This window comes from Chanodichthys erythropterus, chromosome 12, assembly GCF_024489055.1.
Source record: "Chanodichthys erythropterus isolate Z2021 chromosome 12, ASM2448905v1, whole genome shotgun sequence".
NCBI classification, from domain to species: Eukaryota; Metazoa; Chordata; class Actinopteri; order Cypriniformes; family Xenocyprididae; genus Chanodichthys; species Chanodichthys erythropterus.
This window is the reverse complement of record NC_090232.1, coordinates 58,771,683-58,789,267: the sequence shown is the minus strand read 5'-3', so window position 1 is coordinate 58,789,267 and position 17,585 is coordinate 58,771,683. Positions and strand designations below refer to the sequence as shown.

At 37.2% G+C, this 17,585-nt stretch overlaps 1 protein-coding gene across 4 annotated transcripts in view; it reads right to left on the bottom strand.

Moving 5' to 3' along the window:
• The window catches only part of psip1a (PC4 and SFRS1 interacting protein 1a), a 246,632-nt gene extending 230,890 nt beyond the window's left edge, over positions 1 to 15,742 (bottom strand). For 3 of the 4 annotated variants that reach the window (XM_067404356.1, XM_067404353.1, XM_067404354.1), the window contains exon 1: positions 15,546 to 15,742. The gene's annotated coding sequence lies outside the window, so the exon portion shown is untranslated. Of the gene's footprint in view, positions 1 to 15,533 lie in introns of all 4 variants that reach the window. The other variant, XM_067404355.1, reaches the window with a different exon arrangement.
• Between the last annotated feature and the right edge of the window lie 1,843 nt (positions 15,743 to 17,585).

Genomic DNA, 17,585 nt, shown 5'->3' with positions numbered 1-17,585 from the left:
ATAGAACCGTTTGCGGGAAGGTTATGAAATTTGGCACACAGAGGACAGTCTGATCTATGTCCATAGCAAATTTGGAGTCTCTAACTCAATCCCTCTAGCGCCACCAGCTGTCCAAAGTTGAGCTTATGTTTATGTTAATAACTTTTGAACCATAAGGGCTAGAAACAAAATTATTTCTTTTGAAATTTTTCCTTTGATTCTTTGGCTCAAGCCGAATCAATTGCACCCTATGACGTCATTTTCCGTCATGAAAATTTTTCCGCCATTTTGAATTTTCTGAAAAACCTACTTTTTCTAACTCCTCCTAGGCCGTTACTCCGATTTTCATGAAAATTAAACCAGATCATCTTCATACAATGCCGACAAAGTTATGGAATTCAAGTTGATTCCTCAAACCGTTTTCGAAAAACACACAAACGAATTGTACGTAGTTCTTGCGAAAATAGAAGTGAGGCTGTATCTCCGCAACGCTTTATCGTACTCAGACCAAACTTGGTACATGGCATCACAAGCATGACCTGAGGCATCATGCAGTGTTTCGGCACAGCGCCACCTACTGGTCCGGAGATATGAAAAATGGGTATTTTTGCTTATAACTTCTGATGAGTTGGTTGGATTCGGGGCATCATGCCGAGTCAAATGATATCCAATTTTCCCATATCGGACATTTTGGCTGTCGGCCATTTTGAATTTCGTGCTAAAATGCTGTATTTTACGAACACAGCGTATCGTTACGAAACTGTATGGGTCATCGGGACAATGCCTTGAAGGAGCCTAAGAAGTTTTGGCACTGCGCCACCTTGTGGTCAAAAGTTATAACAAAATTTACAAAAATGCTAATAACTTTTGACTATATTGACCGATTGTAATGGAACTTGTCTCAGTAGATTCCTTGGGTCATGCTGAGAACATAGATATCATATAATTTGCCATAGTCAACTGAACTTCCTGTCCGCCATATTGTTTTTCTTTAAAAACCTACTTTTTCTAACTCCTAGACCGTTGCTCCGATTTTCAACAAAATTTAACCGTATCATCAGACCATGGTGACAAAAAGTTATGGATTTCAAGTCAATATGTCAAACAGTTTTCAGAGCAAAGAATTTGAGGCATGATGCAAAAATGATTCTTCAAGCTGTATCTCTGCAATGCTTTGACATATTGACACCAAACTTTGCAAGTGTCATTGTCACCTCACTCTGACCATACCACATTAATTTGGTCACAGCGCCACCTATTGTTTGAAAGTGATAAACCAGTAAATCCTCATTTTTTATCATTTTTCAGCACTTTTGCCTAAAATGATCTTAATAGGTCTTTAATTGCTCACAGTTGCAGTTGGTCTGATGCTCAGAGCCATGTTGGCGGGCTTCTTGTGCCGTTTTTGTGCTTGGCCCCGTAATTGCTGCTTGCAGCTATATTTGTAAATATCATCATCATAGTCAATCATCTAGATGTGATGTGCTGTGCTTGACAGAAACTTGGCTAAAACCAGACGATTGCTTTACTTTAAATGAATCTAGCCCTCAAGGTTATGATTAACGACACAATCCTCGTCAGAAAGGCAAAGGGGGAGGCGTTGCTGTAATTTATAGTAATATTTACAGTATTAGTCAAAAGTCTTTCAAATAGAATTCCTTCAAAGTGATGGTACTTTACGTAACATTATGCAAGTTGACATTTGTGCTGGCTACTGTATACAGGCCACCAGGACACCATACAGACTTTAGTCCTTGTTGATTTTAATATCCATGTAGATAATAAAAAAAGACTCATTGGGATTGGCATTTACAGACATTCAAAACTCTATTGGTATTAGACAACACTTAAGGTCCCACACTCATTGTCGTAATCACACTTTAGATCTAATATTGTCACATGGAATAGATATTGATGCTGTTGAAATTCTGCAGCAGAGTGACGATCTAGGGCTGAAACGATTCATCGAGTTACTCGATTAACTCGATTACAAAAATACAAAAAAAAGCCTAGTTAAATTCCTATGATGCACACTATACACACAGGGATCTGATTCACACGGACCGTTGTTCATGTTCAGGAAGCACACCATAGCGCGTGACATTTTGAATTTAGTTGGCGCTATGGCGGAGAGTAAAGATAGATATGATGTTTAGCTTTGATGTTTTTAAGTAGTAAACGTATTCACGTTCAATTTTAAGAGAGTATAGCCTAAAAAAGAACCCCTTCACACACACATATATGCACCCTCGTCTCTCTCATGTGCCAGTCAGACCAATCGCGGCAATGCATCTCATATGCTTAAACTTATGTAGCCACGCAACAATTTCAGCATGCATTCACTGAATACACAGGGACGTGATGTCGTGACATGATTTTTCGAACGGATGCTTCACCTAAAATGCACCGGAATGCAAGTGATGCAAGCCAAATGCAGCGTTCTATTGAAAATGATTGTATGTAGGCTATTTCTGCCGTACCAAACTGCAATGAAGCAACTGGTCTGACTGGGGCGTCACTCTTCCTCACACACGGCATGCGTTTTTGTTCTCAGGTGGGTAATTTGCAGAAGGTGCAATCCTTTTTTTGTAATGTTGTATTAAGAAGAAAAAACTAAGGCCAAATAGCCTTTACTATTTAAGTTTGTATTCATAGTTTTACATGTTATACATGTTTTACAGTAAGTTGACTTAACTGTATTGTTATATAATTGTTGGCACTGGCACTTGTAGGACCTCGCTCGACAGAACTTACCAATGACTTTATCAATGAACAACATGATTGAACAAAGCTTCATTTGGTCCAAAAGATCCATTTCCTGACAGGAAACACCTAGCCTTAACAGAAGTGATGACGTGACTTCTCTTAACAAAGGACTCTGTCTAAAGGACTTCTTAGCTCATCAGAACCCATCACGTGGATCTGATCACATTAAATCTATTGATTCTCTCACAAAACCCTCTTGTATTATCGGACGGAACAGGAAAATACCCATCAACGGATTTAAAGACGAATCTGTCCTATCTATACCTCCATTGTGTTGAGCAATCCATTTTGACCCGGTCACTCGTGACTCCGGTCAAAGTTTAAACTATGCTTAAGGACTCAATCTTGAATCTCAAAAGGGACAATGGTCGATTATTATTAACTATATCCAGAATAACACTTGCTATGATGCGATTACTAACATGTTGGATTCAATGCATTATATGTTTGTATTCCTGTATGCATCTTTCTCTTATAATCATTGTTTTAATTAGGTCAGTCTAGTAATATGTGTGTAAGAAGTGTGTCATGTTTGAGCTCTAAATACAGAGTTTATAATTCTCTGTAATTCTGTGTGAATGAAACATTGAAATTCAGTATCAGGAAAATATTAAGAAACTTTATATTGTTGTTAATAAAACAGGAGAATGTTCTGCAGATATCACGCGATGTGATCAATAGACAATAGACGAGGCGTGTCTAATCTCCGTAGCAACGTCTCATTGGAGGATCGTATCTGAAGGATGGAGCCAGATTGCTCCTTTAAAACTATGCTGTCCGAACAGGCTAATGTCAGAAATCGGCTCAAAATCGGTCAGAAGTCAGACTGAAGCACAGTCGTTGAAACCCAGTAGCTGAAGCACCGCTACTTTGACCACGGCTGAAAAGTTGCTTGGGTCATGCTGGAAAGAAGAAGTTGAGAAGATCCTTTATCGGGGCTGATTTTCCATCTAACAGTCGCCGACGTCATCAATGAGCCGCGCCGCTGACCATTCAACAGCCGTCACATCCAGACTCTAAAACACTGTGAAATATCTGACCAATGTCTCCCAAGAAGAGATAGTAAAATACTCTAACCTCAATGTTCGCTGGACGAATAATTGATGAAGTGTTTAATATCAATTCTGAATCATTCACAGTGAATCATTTACAGTTGATTCAATTCTTATTCCCTGTAACAATTAAATTGAGCTAATAAATGACCTAAGGTCCTTACACACTTATAAACACTAAATGGGTAAAAATTGCAATAAATAGGCTTAGTTTTGGAGCCAAATGTTGGAGTTGGAACCAATACCTGTTTTTTTTTTAGAAATAAAAGCCAAATGCTTGATCTTTTTACAGCCACATCATTTTCGCTATGCATTATTTGTTTTGGTTGTTAAAAAAAAAAAAAAAAAAAAAAAAAAATCAGATTAATCAATTAAATCAAACGATTGAGTGCTAGATTAATCGATTACAAAAAGAATCGATAGCTGCAGCCCTACTCAGATCATTATCTAGTCTCGTGTATACTACATTTAGTCAAGGCAGCTAAACTGCCTCCCCGCCATAAATATGGTAGAACCATCACTTCTACCACTAAAGATCACTTTATAAATAATCTTCCTGATCAGTTTGATCGCCTTAGCCTACCAGCTTAGAAGACCTCAATGTTGCCAAAGAAACGATTGCCTGTCTTTTACAGCACATTAGACTCAGTTGCTCCTTTGCATTTAAAAAAAAAAAATTAAGGAAATTAATCCAACGCCATGGTACAATGAGCACACTCGGGCCCTAAAGGTAAAGAAAAATGGAGCGCAGCTGGAAGAAAACAAAACTAGAAGTATTTCGCATTTCGTGGAGAGAGAGAGAATGATTGAGTACAGAAAGGCCTTAAAATCTGCTAGATCTGCCTATTTTTCAAAACTTTTAGAAGAGAATAAGCACAACCCTAGGTATTTGTTTGATACAGTGGCTAAATTAACAAGAAATAAAGCTTCAACTTCTGATGTTTCCAAAGAGCGCAGAAGTAATGACTTTATGAACTTCTTTACTTGCAAGATTGATAATAGAGAAAAAATTATAACCATGCAATTGCGTCAGAAAAATTCAATTCATTTACTGCTTTAGGAGAGGAAGAGTTGTCTAAACTGGTTAACCCCTTACCAGTCACCCCCACTTTTGGGCAGGGAGTGAAAAATGACATACCCAAAATAAAATGGTTGCTGCTAACAAGTCCTCCGAACTACACACAAACCCAAGGTATCATTTACTATGAAAGACTCAGAATTACTCTAGCTCAAACACAATGGATCATTTTTATTATTTTTTTTTTTTCATAATTGTTTATGGAAATGAAAATGCAAAAGGCAGATACATAGGGGCCTGGAAACAAACTAAAGCCATATGTCTAATCAATATATGTTTAAAATTTGAAGGTGAACAAGCAAAAATGAATTTTTTACAACAATTTATGTCTAGGCACCTTTCCAAAAAGGCCACTTGGAGATGCCAAAGGGACACTTGGTAACCACCTTTTACTGTGAAGTATAAGAAGTCTATTTGATCATTTCCATATATTTTATCATTCCAATTTGACAAAGCACAATTTATATACTATATCTGGTATATTTTTTTCCTCTTAAAAGTTTAGAAAAATGCGATCCAAGGATCATTTACATACAGCAATATACAGCCATGCCCCCTTGTTGTTGCCCTGATGTCACATTTACACAATCTTAAATTTTTCTATTCAAATTCCAAGGATCATTTACATACAGCAACATACAGCCATACCCACACCCTGTTGTTGCCCTGATGGCAGATTTATATCAGTTTACAATTTTTCTATTCAAACACAAAGGATCATTTACAAAAAGCAATTTACCATCATAGCAGCTCTATTGTTACCCTTATTGAACATTTACACCAGCAGCTAATGACCAAGACTGCAATCACAACACTAGATACAGCACTCTCCTCCGAATAATCCACATTTTCTTCATCACTGCTTCGCATAAGTTCTTCCAATGCAGCAGCAGGAGAAAACAACTGTGCACTACGCTGATCCATGGCTGACGAACGTATTACACATGAGATTATGCTAGCAGTGCAAGTGCTAGTGGCCAGCAGGCGTGTTCCTTATATTTGCGTCACGCCAGCGGGGGCGCGCACGCTATTTTTCCTGGAAGCAAGTTGTTACACACACTAAACAACAATGTATTACACGCGAGATTATGCAAATCAACACATTGGCGTAATCATTATTGCATAGGCTAACGTTACATAACACAATAGTTTGCCATTGCTGTCTTTTTTACATTTTTCCCCCACTTACGTTTGCCTGTGCGTAATCACACGTCACTGAAAGCGCCTGTCAACTTTTTTTTTTATACATGTATATATGTGTCCAGTTTTCATCGGACATCTTTTGGGCTGTACTCATTCATTTACAGACACTCTACTAAATACAGTGATAAGTTATATGTCATTGAATAAAGCGCTAGATTTGGACAGTTCGTCGAATAAACATGACAGCGCATCCGTGAATAGCGCTTACAGGATGTAAACAATAGAAGTTATATCGATTTTTATACCAGTTTGCATGCTTTTGGACAAATGTTTACTATGGACATCGTGTACTGGACTTTTCCCATGGAAAAAACGTCGATGTCACCATTATACTGCCAAACATTACAGTTCCACGACACAAAAATGTAAGGACGCCCCCTCTCTTTTGTTGTCTTAGGAAATTGTTTAGGGTCATACAGAATAACAAAAAACTACTATAAAGTTATCTTGATTGTATAATGCTTGTACAGGTTGAATTGGCATTCTTGTATCTTTCACACAACTTGATAAATTTCACTCAACTTGATCATTTTACTTGATAAAATGTATTGTAAACAAGCGATCAATGTAAACAATGTCACACGTGAGGCCGTCGCCGATGCGTGAACGTAAAGGGGTTAAATCATAAAAAAAAACAAAAACATATATGTTAGACCCTATACCGACTAAACTATTGAAAGAGATGCTTCCAGAGGTCATAGATCCTCTTCTTAATATCGTCAATTCATCTTTATCACTAGGATACATACCAAAAACGTTTAAGCTGGCTATTATTAAACCGCTTATTAAAAAAAGCAACTTGATCCTAGAGAATTAGTCAATTACAAGCCGATCTCAAATCTCACTTTTCTGTCAAAAATACTTGAAAAGGCAGTATCATCACAACTATGTTCCTTTTTAGAAAGAAATAGTATCTGTGAGAATTTCCAGTCAGGATTTAGACTGTTCACAAGTTAGATCACAAGTTCAATATGGAGTACCACAAGGCTCAATACTAGGACCGTTGCTTTTCACTCTGTACATGCTACCCTTGGGAGATATCATTAGGAATCATGGTGTTAGTTTTCACTGTTACGCTGATGATACTCAGCTCTATATTTCTTCGCGCCCTGACGAAACTTACCAATTCACAAAATTAATGGAAAGCATAGCTGATATAAAATAATTGGATGACCAGTAATTTCCTACAACTAAATTCAGAAAAAACAGAGATTCTAATTTTTGGACCAAAAACTTCTTCACTTAATTATAGAATCTTGAATATGTTGTGCGATTATCGTCATAAAAAAATTCCCCATTTGATGCGGTGGTGACTTGTAACCGGAGGGTGGCGCACACTGCCAATTACTCACCTAAAAGCTGTCATTCAGCTCAGACATTGCCTCACACTATGCGTGGCATATAACAGACACATTAAAATTAATTTTAACATAAGTGCCGTCATTCAGTCTGTTCACAATATGTTATAACGGCATTCAGGCATCCTAAAATCATCATGGCTTGAAGTAGGCTTGCTGTGATAGGCGGTGTTCAGCCACAACACCGGTATCACTTGCCCACCGCAGCACCGCCACCCACCGTCGTTTTTATTTCATTTTTCTTTATAGTAATGAAAATAATTTAGTTCAATAAGAGAACAGACACTACAATTAAAAATTAAATGCCTCTACTCAATTTAGCGCAAGCCAAAAGAAGAGTCGTGGCACAAATCAGCAACAGTCAGTTCGCCTCACTCTTGACTGACAAGACGACGGTGGAAGTTTTGGTTTCAAATCGAAATGTAAAAGTGTCAATTTAAGCTCTCAGATTTCATCAAAAAATATCTCCATTTGTGTTCCAAAGATGAACAAAGGTCTTACGGGTGTGGAACAACACAAGGGCAAGTAATAAACAACAGAAATTTAATTTTTGGGTAAACTAACCCTTAAAGATTAATTTAAATATTTAACATTGCTAAATGTCTTGAGGCAGGTACCACTTATTTATTTAACTATTTTAAAAAAATGGGATAAGAGCACCAACACACACAAGCTTGTACTTATCCTTACTTTATCAAATTAATTTAAAATGTAAATTCAACAGGTATAAAATATGAGAAAAACAGTAAGAGAAAAACAGTTAATGAGAAGACAAGCACTGGACTGCAGCAGTTTAGTGGCGTATGTAGTTGAATGCTCCCGAAATGTAGTACGACGTACAACGCATAAGCAGTTGTGCATATAGTCTATTCAATGAATAAACAATTTCATTGAATACAATTATAATCATTATTTTTTAGTTGCATATTTTCTGAAGTGTTAAAGGGATAGTTCACCCAAAAATGAAAATTTTATGTTTATCTGCTTACCCCCAGGGTATCCAAGATGTAGGTGACTTTGCTTCTTCAGTAGAACACAAATGATGATTTTTAACTCGAATCGTTGCCGTCTGTCAGTCTTATATACTTGCCGTCTGTCAGTCTTATATACTTGTCAGTCTTGGATACTTCCTATAACACCAGATGTACTTGTTACATCAGAAAAAGAATGGCATCTACGCTAATATTAGTCTTTCTGTTTATCCCAAGGTTTACCGTAGTCAACCGGATTCGGGGCCATTTCCAGATGAGACCGAGGACCGGTGCCTTTTCACGACCACAACGCAGCCCTGTATCAGCAGAGATCGAGTCGACTAGATCATCCATTGTGAAGACATCATCAACACTACAGCCAGTGCCACAGTTTCCTCAAAATTATTATCACGATTATTAATCATGTTTATTCTATCAAAAGAGTAATGTAACTATGGCTATTTTGCAAGTTCTTTACCAACCTACACTTCACCCAAAAGGACTGTAGGTGGCACAAAGACTTAAATTTAACCAACTATGATAACTTCGTTAGATGGTAAATCAATACAAAACATGGTTTTGGTGAGCGCTTTGTAATATGTATTCACATTACATTTTAAAGCAACAATTCGTTTGCAATTAGACAAACCAGATTCAAATTGCCCGGCAAATTCGTAAAGCAAAGAAAAATCATTTCTAGCTGATCAACATTATGAAAACTGGTAAAACCTTTAGGAACTTCAAAAAGATAAAACAGCAAAATTCCTAATATTACTTCCAATATTTCCAAATTATGTTCATTTTCATAGAGCGGGCCAATATTGTGACGATTATTTAAAATCAATCGAGAGAAGCAGATGTCGTTATCGTGATAAAATACGATTAATCGTGCAGCCCTAATTTTATTTAATTTGACTTGACATTTGATATTCAACAGTATCCTTGACATTTATTCAACAGTGCTTTTGATCTGCCTGCATTGACACTATTCTTAAAAAGGAAAAATTATATACCAATTATCAATGTAAAGCTGCTTTGACAATCTGCATTTTAAAAAGCGCTATATAAATGAAGGTGACTTGACTTGACTTATAACACTGACAACGAAAGTAATGTCTAGCATTACTATTGAAGTATACACGCGAGACATCACTGCCGTTGTCAGAACGCGATCAGACCTCACTAAGCAAATGCTGAACGCAGTTGGACATAGTGGTGTATTAGAGGTAAAAAAATTATATAAATAATGTTCGGTTTCTTGCACAAACCAACTCTTATAAATTGTGTTACCATTCACTCGCATTATAAGACTGACAGACGGCAATGGTTCAAGTTAAAAATCATCATTTGTGTTCTACTGAAGAAACAAAGTCACCTACATCTTGGATGCCCTGGGGGTAAGCAGATAAACATCAAATTTTCATTTTTGGGTGAACTATCCCTTTAATTAGACATTTTAACTTACTGCAATCAAATGCTTAGGCTGTTAGTCCTTGTGTTCACAAAAATGCTATGGTGCATATATTCACAATATTCATTACTGTTTTCTCTGTCTCCTTTTTTTCCCTCTTTCTTTTCTGCTTTTTTAGGCACTTTAACATCAACCATTAACACGGCTCAAGAAACAAGAAGGGAAAGTGACTTCTAAGACTGGCAACAAAAGAGGCCGTACTGAAAAACTTGTAGGCCTACAATTTGTTTTTACTCCACATTTGGAAAAATGTTAAAAGTAAATAAGATTGCTGTATTGTTGAGTGCATTTAAAATGTTGACCTTTCAACGTTGCAATTTTCTGCTTTTTTCCATAAAAAAAAAATAAGTTAATGTTTTTATGTTGCTTTCCATTTCCTTTGCCATAACATAAAAGTATATTTTTAATTATTTAATGACAAATATAAGTGCAGTATGAAAAGCTGTATAAACGCAGTTAATAGCTGTAGATAAACAGTATAATTGTCACAGTCACCAGCTCTAGCACTCCAATTCCCAGCATCCCTCCTGTTCCTCACCTGCACACATTCATTTGTCACCATGGACAATAATCATCTTCACAGCTGCATGTCATCAGTTAATTCCCCTTTGTGTATAATAGTTCCTGTTTCAGTTCTGTTCATTGTCCGTCCACCGTCATTATACGTTGTGTTGTATCTGCCCTTCTGCCTGTTTGGATTAAACTTGGATTTTTGTATTTGAACCTGTTCATCTTCCTTCAAGTACACAGCCTGACAATAATACTGTAAAAGTACATATTACAGCAGGATACTGTATTTAGTAATTACAGTACTACTGTACTGTAAATGTTTACAGAAGTAGTCCTGTAAAAATACAGTAAGTGGCTGGCAACCCAGCTGCCAGTATTTTACTGTAAATTTACAGTGAAAAGTTTTACAGTGAGTGTCAAGTAGTTTGACTTGACATTTGATATTGAACAGTGCTTTGGTCTGCCTGCATTGACACCATTGTTTAAGAGCTGTGTGCAGCCACAATTACATACCAGTTATCACTGGTTACGTTTACATGCACCCAAATAATCCATTTGTAATCGGATTGACGGCTCAATCGGATTTAAAAACGTTCATGTAAACACCTTAATCGATCCGATTGACCTCGATCCGAATGAAATTTCGATCGGATTGGAAGGGGTGGTTTATTCCTTTTCTAATCCGATACAACAAAAACAAAAAAACAAAAAGTTACCATGTAAATGCTTGAATTCGACTACTTTCTCAATCGTATTCAAAAGTCTCTGGAGCACATTTTCTGGTTCTTACTAGAACCAGAAAGTATGACCATATTAGCCCAGTTCTGTCAACATTACATTGGCTCCCTATTAAACATCGTATAGATTTTAAAATCTTGCTACTTACTTATAAAGCTCTAAATGGTTTAGCTCCCCAGTACCTAAGTGAGCTCTTAATGCATTATAGTCCTTCACGTTTATTGCGATCTCAGAATTCAGGCCAGTTGATAATACCCAGAATATCAAAATCAACTGAAGGCGGCAGATCCTTTTCCTATTTAGCACCTAAACTCTGGAACAATCTTCCTAGCATTGTTCGGGAAGCAGACACACTCTGTCAGTTTAAATCTAGACTAAAAACACATCTCTTTGCTCTTGCATACACATAACACATTATCAATACATTAACATTTTTCAAATCCGTTAAAGGATTGTTACGCTGCAATATTTAGGTCGGCCGGAACCGAGAACATTTCCTATAACACTAGATATACCTGTACATCAGAATAAGAATGGCATCTACGCTAATATCTGTCTCTCTGCTTATCCTATGGTTTGCCGGGTGCTGGATTCAGGCCGTATCCAGATCAGATGGAGAACCAGTGTTTGGACCTGACTACAACGTAGCCCAGGAGACAATGGGCCTACAGACCCAGTTCTGGCTGCATCTATAATTCAGATTTTTAATCTCCATATCCGCTTACATATATTTATATATAATCTATTTTTAATCTCTATAATAAAAATGTATAATTCAGATTTAGATCTCCATATCCATTTACATATATTATATATATCTTCCAAGGGGTTTTTTTCCCTCCTAGGACTTTTTTCCCAGTGCTAGCACGCTGGGTTTTTCTCCTAGGGGGTTTTTTCCATCCCTGGGAGTCAGCCGACATTGGCTTAATGTAGCACCATCTTGTATATGTTACATATTACCACGCTTGGTTGTACAGCTTATTTTTAACCACTTCCCTTTTTTCTGTGCTTCTAATATGTAAAGCTGCTTTGAACAATTACCAATTGTAAAAGCGCTATATAAATAAATTTGACTTGACATGCGCAGTGCAATGTTGACACGCATTACGCACTGTGCAAGTTCATGTTCACGTCTTTAGTTGTAAAGATGTATGCCAACAGGCATACATCTTTATTATTAATATTATATATAATATTTTTTTCCATTTTAAAACAAGAAGGGGAGCCAATGGATATCACACAAGAAGCAACGTGCAAACTTTGCTCATAAGTTATGTCGGTGATGAAGTCTCAACTTCGGTCAGTATTCACTACAAAAAGTGAAAGTAAAAAGTGACTGAGCTGTCTGACGCTGCATTAATGGAGCATATTCTCTCAGATGAATTTCAACATAAAATGCTGAGAACGGTATATATCTCTAAATTTATTCCATTATTTCTCTTGTGGCCGTACATGGCTAGTGAAACAAAAAAGAATAATAGTATTTTGTGTAAACACGTTGTTTGAGTGTTTGCTTGAAGTAAAGCTGTGCTTAATTTTCATTGATGACAATATATAGCCTACACTCTTAATAATTTTATAGGCCTATAATTCATTGTATAAGACCTAAAAATTTTTTTAAATCATTTTCAAAGATAGCAAATAGCCTAATCTTATATTATCCTCAGGGCACGGCAGTTATGCAGTGATGTGCTATGAAATTATTGAGGGGCAAATTTATTATAATATTAATATAATAATGAAAGAAAGAAGCCTAACGATAGTAATGTAACATGTCTACATTAATTGGAAATGCCAAATCTTCTTAATATTGCCTAGATTTGATGCTTTAGACAATATCTCATTGATACATGACCGTCTGTTGACGTAACCCGGGTTACTGCACGTATGATTGATATGACGTCACACACGCAGAACGCGTGCTCAAAAGTTAATCGGAATGTATATAAAACACATATAAACGGATATTTAAATCAGATTACAATGTTTAGAGTACATGTAAACAGATCTGCAGTCGGATTCAATTAATTCGGATTGATGAAAATCGATCGATTCGAATCGATCGATTAATCTGATTTTTGTTTTTGTTTTTTTACAACCAAAACAAATAATGCATAGCGAAAATGATGTGGCTGTAAAATGATCAAGCATTTGGCTTTTATTTGAAAAAAAAAAAAAAGAGGTATTAGTTCCAACTCCAACATTTGGCTCCAAAACTAAGCCTATTTATTGCAATTTTTACCCATTTAGTGTTTATAAGTGCCAGTGCCAACAATTATATAACAATACAGTTAAGTCAACTTACTGTAAAACATGTACAACATGTAAAACTATGAATACAAACTTAAATAGTAAAGGCCATTTGGCCTTAGTTTTGTCTTAATACAACATTACAAAAAAGGATTGCACCTTCTGCAAATTACCCACATGAGAACAAAAAGGCATGTGTGTGAGGAAGACTGTGAGGAAGAGTGACGCCCCAGTCAGACCAGTTGCTTCATTGCAGTTTGGTATGGCAGAAATAGCCAACATACAATCATTTTCAATAGAACGCTGCATTTAGCTTGCATCACTTGCATTCCAGTGCATTTTAGGTGAAGCATCCATTCGAAAAATCACGTCACAACATCACGTCCCTGTGTATTCAGTGACTGCATGCTGAAATTATTGTTGCGTGGCTACATAAAGTTTAAGCATATGTGATGCATTGCCACAATTGGTCTGACTGGCGCGTGAGAGACGAGGGTGCATGCGTGTGCATGTGAAGGGGTTCTTTTTTTTAGGCTATACTCTCTTAAAATTGAACGTGAATACGTTTACTACTTAAAAACATCAAAGCTAAACATCATATCTATCTTTACTCTTCGCCATCTAAATTAAAAATGTCACGCGCTACGGTGTGCTTCCTGAACATGAACAACGGTCTGTGTGAATCAGATCCCTGCGCGTATAGTGCGTATCATAGGAATTTAACGAGGCTTCGAGGCAGAGTTTTTGCCTCAAGGAATTTTTGTAATCGAGTTAATCGAGTAACTCGATGAATCGTTTCAGCCCTACCTAATAATTTTACTGGGAGTCTTGCACACATACTGTAGACTACAGTTAGTCTATGCCGTGCGTGCATTAATTTGAACCACAACAGCTATTATGGGAGTGTCTTGATGCAGCGCACGAGATGCAGATAACTTAATCTTGACCCTTAAACTTTAATTGATGCTGTCACATAGCAAATCTGCTTCAAAGTTAAAATGAAAAGAATCGCTAATTGTAACATTGAAAGAACAAATACAAGGAATCATGAATAGCCTATAGCCTAAATAATTGGGAATCGTGTTATAAAAAAGTGCACATTTCATGTATCTATTATAACTTGGCTGTTTTCTTATAAAGGAAATTTATAGAGTTTTTTCAAGTTTTTCGTCAGGTGTCTTTTTTAATTATATGATGTCACTATGTTGCTGTCTTGACGCCAGCAAATAACTGCATTGCTATTTGTGGTTTTGAGTATCGATACATCTGCCCTTTTCGAGGAACACAAGAACTCAAGTACAGCTCAATGCAGGACAGTAATAGGAGTTACATTTTTGGGAGCGTTACCTGATTTGTCCATGTCAGAGTGCGGGTAGGGTTTAAGGATGGGGTCGGGTGAAGGGGATCATTTTCATTGCATTATTTATAACACCCACCAGTTTGAAAACACTTACAAATACAGAAACAGACACTTTTGTTCCGCAGAGACCTCATACTCCAAGAACTTGCAGTAATCGCAATTTAATCCTGATATGTTTTTATCCAATCCGCAAATTATTTTGAAGAACCAAATTAGCCAGCGTTCAGTTATCAAGATTAGAAGATCTGACATCTGTCAAATTATCTCAGATGATTATACATTTTATTTATTGATACTGCTTTTCTGCACAACTGTTTGTTTTTTAGGATGACAAAAAGTTTTCAAAAGTTACATTTTAAAGCTGGTCTTGCCTCAACGATCTAACAGCGCTTGTCGATGTCAAAATGATTGAAATGGCCAATCAAATCAAAGAAAAAGGACCTTACTATTCACAGAAGACGAGTGCGAATTCCAACACGAACTTTTGTTTTAAAAGGATGAAAGAGGGAGTTGTAAAATGTGTGGTTGCAAAAAATTCCTAACACTTGCCACTCTGCCTAACATTTAACGTCGCATAGCACTTGAACTGCTCGTAAAATAAGGCCCCGACACCGATTAAACTCATTTTATACTAATATGACCGATGCCATGCATGCATAATTACTGAAAAATCACCTCACTGAATACAGTGATACACTGAGTTTAGAAAGGATTGCCAATACACAATGACTACCACATTTGAGTGACTCGTGACTTCATAATGCATGAACATACATGTGCTGGAAATCCCGAAATACCTCTTTATATACCTCATGAAATGTATGTCTTTCTTCTTCTTCTTCTTCTTCTTCTTCTTCTTCTTCTTCTTCTGTGGATTTATTGGCGGATTGCAAACAAAATGTATTTCTTAACTTGTAAATACCGTGTTCATTTAAATAAGTTTCCCCCACCGGCGCAGCTTCTGCTTTGGTTTGCTTCTGCTTCTGCTTCTGCTTTGGTTTGCTTCTTCTTCTTCTTCTTCTTCTTCAGGTTTAATGGCAGTTGGCAAACCAGCTTAAGTTGCATTTCCGCCACCTACTGGGATGGAGTGTGAGGCCTTGATGAACCAAAGGATTACATTAAAACAAACAAACAAACAAAAATTAAATAATTAAATAAAAAAACGAAATCCTTCTAATCAAATCTGTATCTCTCAAATATTTTAGAAAGAATATCATCCCGTAACCCTGTGCATTTTGAAATATATTCTTAACTGTAATTGATTTCCAAATCTCTTAGTTTTTCAACAAGCTGATTTCTTTGTATATTATATGCCTTATTAGTGTAATAGCACATGTTCAACTGTCTGACTCACGTTTTCCTTTTATGTGCTGTGAATAATTAAGGTTAGAATTTCCTATTCGGAGCCTGGTTATAACGGTATTCTCTTCTGTTTCCATATTTCAATCTATGTTGAATGCTGAATAGGTGTCTTCCTTTTGACTCTTTATTCCATACTTCTTGCCACATTCCCAACTGCTGTCTGACTCTAGGTAGGTTGCAGTTCTGGAAAATGGTGGTCGCAGGGGATTAAAGGGTTCACACTTAAAGGTGCTATAGAGGATGTTCCCAGCTAACCAAAATACGTGACTGTTACGTAACTGCAACGTGATTTGGTGACCAAACTTTCGTCGTGGCAACCGGAAAAGTGAAAGCCCAGCTAACAAAAAAAGGTCCCCAGGACGTCCCCTGAATGGCCTCTGCGAACGTCCCCCGAACGTCCATGTGTAGGGACCTCTGGCTGTCCCGGGGACGTCCGCAAATACGTCCTCCGGACGTTCACGGGGACGCTCACAGGACGTTCAGCGGCCATTCGGGACGTTTAGGGGACTTTCGATTAAGTCCTCTTATTGTTTTTTATTTTACTTCTAGGTTAACAAAAGAACACAAACACGTTGTAAGGAGAAAAATACATGTATTTATTTATTATAAATGAGCAGTTTCATAATTGTTGTACTCTTTCCGTGTGTGTGTTATGCAGTTGTGCACGCGCGTCTCTCGTCAGCTGTTGTAGTCCGATGGCAGTTTCTTCGATGGCTTCTAACCTAAAACGACAAAATGAACACAATCAATAATGTTTCAGGTATCGTTTGTCTATTAAGAAACATTTGTTACTGACAATTTGGATCGTGAGACCAATAAGTGTACATTTGAAGATAGGCCGTAACGGTCAGCCGCGACGGACAACAACTTCAGCAAACGTTTGTAAATGTAATCATATAATTTAAACTGTACAAGATAAACAGTGGTTATGGTCATGGCCGTATCTACCATTGAGGACACCGAGGTCATGTCCTCGGTATTTTTTCCCTAAATTTCAAATTAGTCAAAGCTGAAATCCAGCAGTGATGATCAATGCCAAACACAGAACCCGGTCCGTGTCCGAATCCATCGTCTGTATTTTCCATGGGCGTCGGAACCATTGTATGTGGGTGGGACAAGACCCACCCACTTTTTAAGACCAATGATATTGGACCCACTCACTTTTACCGTCTCTAATCCCCCCCAGGTGTTGCTACTCCACAAACCACCAACAGAGCATAAAAAAATACCGAAAATAAAAATATTTTTTAAAACATCGCCAAGTAAAACGCTGCGTTTATAAAGAAATGTTTATTTATGACCACAACAAACGGGACAATTTCAGACGCGCATTCCACCTTCGGCTCAGCGCCAGGCGCAAGTCAAACGAGCGCGGAAAATGTAGCTTCATTTGAACAACAGTGAACTGTGGTCAGATGAGATGTTGTCAGGCTATGTCAGTAAAACTCCAATCAGCTGTTAGGCTATAGCCTACTGTGCTCGAAGCG